Source organism: Panthera pardus, unplaced genomic scaffold (assembly GCF_024362965.1).
Source record: "Panthera pardus isolate Hobbes unplaced genomic scaffold, ASM2436296v1 HiC_scaffold_24, whole genome shotgun sequence".
Classification (NCBI taxonomy): Eukaryota; Metazoa; Chordata; class Mammalia; order Carnivora; family Felidae; genus Panthera; species Panthera pardus.
Window position 1 is genome coordinate 21,187,825 of NW_026526810.1, and position 6,000 is coordinate 21,193,824.

Genomic DNA, 6,000 nt, shown 5'->3' on the forward strand with positions numbered 1-6,000 from the left:
ATTATGTGTCTACTCCTGTAGATTAAGGGCCTTTTGTCCCTAACTGCTTTCAGAATTCTCTCTTTATCTTTATCTTTTGCAAATTTTACTATAATATGTCTTGGTGTAGACCTGTTTTTGTGAATTTGGAAGGGGAGTTTTCTGTGCCTGTTGCACTTGAATGCCTATTTCCTTCCCTAGATTTGAGAAGTTCTCAGCTATAATTTGTTTGAATAAACCTTCTGTCCCTTTTATCCCATTCTTCTTCTCTGAGACTCCTATGACACAGATATTATTGTGCTTTTAAGAATTGCTGATTTCAAAAAGTCTATACTTGTGATCTAATAGTTTTATTTCCCTCTACTTTTCAGCTTCATTATTTTCCATAATTTTATCTTCTATATCACTTATTTGATCCTCTGATTCTTTCATCCTGGTTGCAATGACATTCAGATGATTTTACATCTCCGTGATAACATTTTTTTATTTGGCTTGACTAGTTTTTAGTTCTTTTATATCTGCAGCAAGGTCTTCCCTTGAGTCTTTTATGCTTTGATTTTTTTCAAGCCAGCTAGTACTCTCATGACTCTTGTTTTAAATTATTGTTCAGATATATTACTTATACCTGTTTCGAGCATATCTCGACTCTGGTTTCTTCTTGATCTTTCTTTGGGGGAGAATTCCTCCGTGTTTTCATTTTGTCTAAGTTTCTGTTTTTTGCATGTTAGGAAAGCATGTTATATTTCCTGATTCTGAGTGTAATGTTATATTAAGAAGGGGTTTATACTGTCCAGGGCTTAGCAGTTCAGGAAATGTTTTTAGTGTATGCTGTTTGCACTCTGCTATTGTGATTTGGCTGGTCTTTTCCCCAGGTTAGTCCTCTTCAGAGTTACTCCTTGTTTGCGGTGGGGAGTGTTTGGGCCTTTCACTAGGTGTTCTTTGATTGTTAAAATAGGCCTGATTAAATAAAAGTCCTAAGAGAAGAGTTAAGATGGTGGAGAAGTATGAGGACCCTGATCTTGTATTGTCCTTGAAACGCAGCTAGACCAGCACCAAACCATTTTGAACACCTACAAAATTGATCTGAGGATTAACCCAACAATATGCATAAATTGAGTCACAGAACTTGGCAGGTACACAGTGTGGAGAGGTGAATTGGGGGAGAGAAAAGCTGCAGAGTGTAGGGAGCCATTTTCACAGAAAGAGGACAGAGCAAGAAAGATTATGGAGGAGAGTGTGGTGCATTGGGATGGCACAAGAAAAGCCTTCCCCCTGAAAGTAGCTGGAGAGAAAGATTGAGAGAAAGAGTGGAAACACTTGCAGGGGACTGAAAAAGAAATCTGTTCCCCAAAACCATTGATGGGGAGAAAGGAGAGGGTTTCAATACCACCTGGATTCTATAAACAGTGGAGTTCAGAGTCTGAAGGTTCAGAGCTCACTGCCTGGCAGTGCTCTGGTGAAGAAGTAGGGTGAATCCCCAGGAGCAGGCAGTGTGGTCTGAGGGGTCCATGTGCCACACAGGGAATATCAGTACCTCTGCTTGGAGTTCATTTGGTAGAGGCCATATGGCTTCTGTGTGGGCAAAGGTCCTGGTAGATCCCATAGAGCAGCCACATTTGCTGGTAATGGGAGAAAGACACCAGAATGTGGTGAAACCTTATGCTGGCTGTGTGTTGTGATTTGCCAAAATCTCTGAACCTCTGCCCCTGTGTGATCACATGAATGTTTGCTGGGGAAAGCTGGTGTCTGGCCATTGCTCAGTGAGACCCCCAGAGAGTCAGCATGGGTCCAAAGCACAGGGATCTCTGAAGTGTGGGGTTTTGAAACACAACCCCATCTAAGATAAAACTCTGGCAGGAGGTACTGTCTGGTAGGCAGACAGCTTGGACACAGACAGGGTAGAGGTGGGGAGCTGACAGAGGCCTGAGACAAAAAAGGTGTGCTTGATCACAAGTTGGTGAGAGCATGAAGTTCCTGCATCATAGACTAAGTAGTTGGGTGAAACCATTTTCACCTCTACCATGCATGGGCATGTGTATACTCACACGGATCCACCCCAGTATGCTAAGAAGTGCCACCTAGTGGAGAAGGGAGCTGTTATACCAAACCCCACCCAACTGCACCTTCCAGGCACATCCCCCAGAACACCAGCACAAATTCCTCCACCAGCTTAGCTAACCAGACTATAATGTGTTTCAAAGTGTCAGTTCTAGGGGAAACTTGATGTAACTTCATTCAGGTTTCATTACATTTGCTGGCTCATTTATCGGTTTGTTTTCTTTACTCCTGTTTTTGCTTTAACTGTGTTTTTTCTTTCTTTTTTTTCCTCTTTCTTGAATACAGAAAGAGAAAATTATTTTTTAATTTTTAATTTTCTAATTAAAAATTTCATATTCCATTTTATTTCTTTATTTTATTCTATTTTATCATTTACATGTTTTAATTTAAAACTTTTTCTTCACTTTTTTCACTTCCCTTTCCCTTTTTTCTCTATTCTATAAAGCTTCTTTCAACAAGAAGACCAAAACACACCGAAGATCTAGCTTCCTTTATTTGATTTGTTTTGTTTTTAATTTTTTAATTTTAATTTTGTTAATTTTTTTCTTCCTCCAAAATGAAAGATGAGAGAATTCACCACAAAAGAAAGAACAGGAAGAAACGCAGGCCAGGGATTTAATTAACAGGAAGAAATGCAGGCCAGGAATTTAATTAACAGGAAGAAATGCAGGCCAGGGATTTAATTAACACAGATATAAGTAAGATGTCTGAACTAAAACTTAAAGCATGCGTATAAGAATAGGGTTGAAAAAAGCATAAAAGACATTCCCTTTTTACAGAGATAAAATATTCCCTTTTTACTGAGATAAAGGAACTAAAATCTATTCAAGCCAAAGTTAAAAATCCTATAACCAAGATGCAAATCTCGAATGGATGTTGCAATGGCAAGGATTGACTAAGCAGAACAGTGAATCAGTAATATAGAAGATAAAATTATGGAGAACAATGAAGTAGAAAAAAAGAGGTAAACCAAGGCAAAAGATCATGGCAAAAACTTAGAGAACTCAGTGACTTATTAAAAAGAAACATCATCTGAATCATAGGAATCCCAAACATGAAGAGAGAGAAAAAGGGGCAGATGATTTATGTGAGCAAATTGTGGCGGAAAACTTTCTGAATCTGGGGAAGGACCCAGACATCAAAATCCAAGAAGCACAGAGAACTCCCATTAGATTAAACAAAAAAATGACCATCACCAAGGTATATCATAGTCAGATTCACAAAATACACAGACAAGGAAAGAATTGTGAAAGCAGCAAGGGGAAAAAAAAGTCCTTAACCTACAAGGGAAGACAAACCAGGTTTGTAGCAGATCTGTCCTTAGACACTTGACAGTCCAGAAATGAGTGGCAGGATATATTCAATGTGCTGAATTGGAAAAAATATGCAGCCAATAATTCTTTATCCAGCAAGGCTGTCATTCAAAATAGAAAGAGACATGAAGAGTTTCCCAAACAGAAACTAAAGGAGTTTGTGACCACTAAACCAGCCCTTCAAGAAATTTTAAGGTGGAATATTTCAGTGGAGAAAAGAAAACAAAACAAAAAACCTGAAAAGAAACAGAGAATAGGAAGAACTGGTGAACATCACCAGGAACACCAACTCTACAGGCAATACAATGGCACTAAATTAGTATCTTCCAATAATGACTCCAAATGTAAATGGACTAAATGCTCTAATCAAAAGACATAGGGTATCATAATGGATGAGAAAACAAGACTCATATATATGCTGCCTGCAAGAGACTCATTTTAGACCTAAAGATACCTGCAGATTGAAAGGGAAGGGATGGAGAACCACCTATCATGCTAATGGATATAAAAAAAAAGAAAGCTGGAGTAGCCATACTTCTATAAGACACACTAGATTTTAAAACAAAGACTGTAACAACAAAAATATCTAACAATTGTAACTCTTTATGCCCCAACTTAAAGCATCAAATATATAAATTAATTAATGACAAACATAAAGAAACTCATCAATAATAATACCATAGTAGTATGAATTTAACAGCCAGCTTACAGCAATGCACAGATCATCTAAGCAGAAAATCAACAAGGAAACAATGGCTTTGAATGACACACTGGACTAGATGGACTTAAGAGATATATTCAGAAATTCAACCTAAAGAAGCAGAATACATATTCTCCTTGAGTGCACATGGAACATTTTCCAGAACAGATCACATACTGGGTCACAAATCAGCCCTCAACAGGTACACAAAGATTCAGATCATACCATGATATTTTCAGACTACAACGCTGTGAAACCTGAAACTAACCACAAGAAAAAGTTGAAAAGACCATGAATACTTGGAGATAAAAGAACATCCTACTAAAAAATGAATGGGTTAACCAGTAAATTAAAGAAGAAATTAAAAAGTACATGGAAGCCCATGAAAATGAAAACACGACAGCCCAAAACCTATGGGATACAGCAAAGGCCATTATAAGTGTGAAGTTTATAGCAATCCAGGCCTTCCTGAAGAAGGAAGAAAGGTCTCAAATACACAACCTAACCCTATCCCTAAAGGAGCTGAAAGAACAACAAATAAAGCCAAAAAATAGCAGAAGAAGGGAAATAATAAAGATTAGAGCAAAAATCAATGATATCAGAATGAAAAAAAAAACAGTAGAACAGATCAACAAAACCAGGAGCTGGTTTTTGGTTAACAAAATTGATAACCCCCTAGCCAGTTTGATCAAAAAGAAAAAGGGAAGGATCCAAATAAATAAAATCAAGAATGAAAGAGGAGAGATCACAATCAACACAACAGAAATACACACAATAATAAGAATATTATGAGCAATTATACACCAATGGCTTCCCTGGGGAATTCTACCAAACATTTTAAGGAGAATTAATACCTTTTCTTTTGAAGCTGTTCCAAAAAATAGAAATGGAAGGAAAGCTTCCAAACTCACTCTGGAAGGCCAGTATTACAGTGATTCCAAAATCAAAGACCCCACTAAAAATGAGAACTACAGACCAATTTCCACCATGAACGTGGATGCAAAAATTCTCAAGATACTAGCAAACCAAATCTAACAAAGTATTAAAAGAATTATTCACCAGGATCAAGTGGGATCTATTCCTGCAATGCAGGGCTGGTTTAATAATGCAAATCAATCGATTTGCATTAATCGATTAATTAATCGATACATCACATTAATAAAAGAAAGGATAAGAACCACATGATCCTCTCAATAGATGCAGAAAAAGCATTTGACAAAATACAGCTTCCTTTCCTGATAAAAACCCTCAAGAAAGTAGGGAGTAAAGGAACATACCTCAAGATCATAAAAGCTGTATACAAAAGAACAGCTAATATCATCCTCAATGGGGAAAAACTTAGAACTTTCCCCTTAAGATCAGGGACATGACAGGAATGTCTACTCAAACCACTGTTATTCAACATAGTGTTGCCTAGCCTCAGCAATCAGACAACACAAAGAAGTAAAACACATCCAAATCAGTAAGGAGGAAGTCAAACTTTCACTTTTGGCAGATGACTTGATACTCTACATGAAAACCCAGCAGACTCCACCAAAAAAGTACTAGAACTGATACATGAATTCAGCAGTCACAGGATATAAAATCAATGTACAGAAATCAGTTGCATTTCTATATACCAATAATGAAGCAGTAAAAAGAGAAATCAAGGAATCAATCCCATTAAAATTGCTCTGAAGATGATAAGATACCTAGGAATAAACCTAACCAAAGATGTAAAGATCTATACACTGAAAACCATAAAAAGCTTATGACAGAAATTGAAGAAGACACAAAGATTGATTGGAAGAATAAATATTGTTAAGAGGTCAATACTACCTAAAGCAATCTACATATTCAATGCAATCCCTATCAAAATATCACCAGCAAGAACAAACAATTATTCACAGAGCAAGAACAAACAATTCTCAAAATTGTATGGAACCAGAAAAGATCCTGAATAACCAAAGT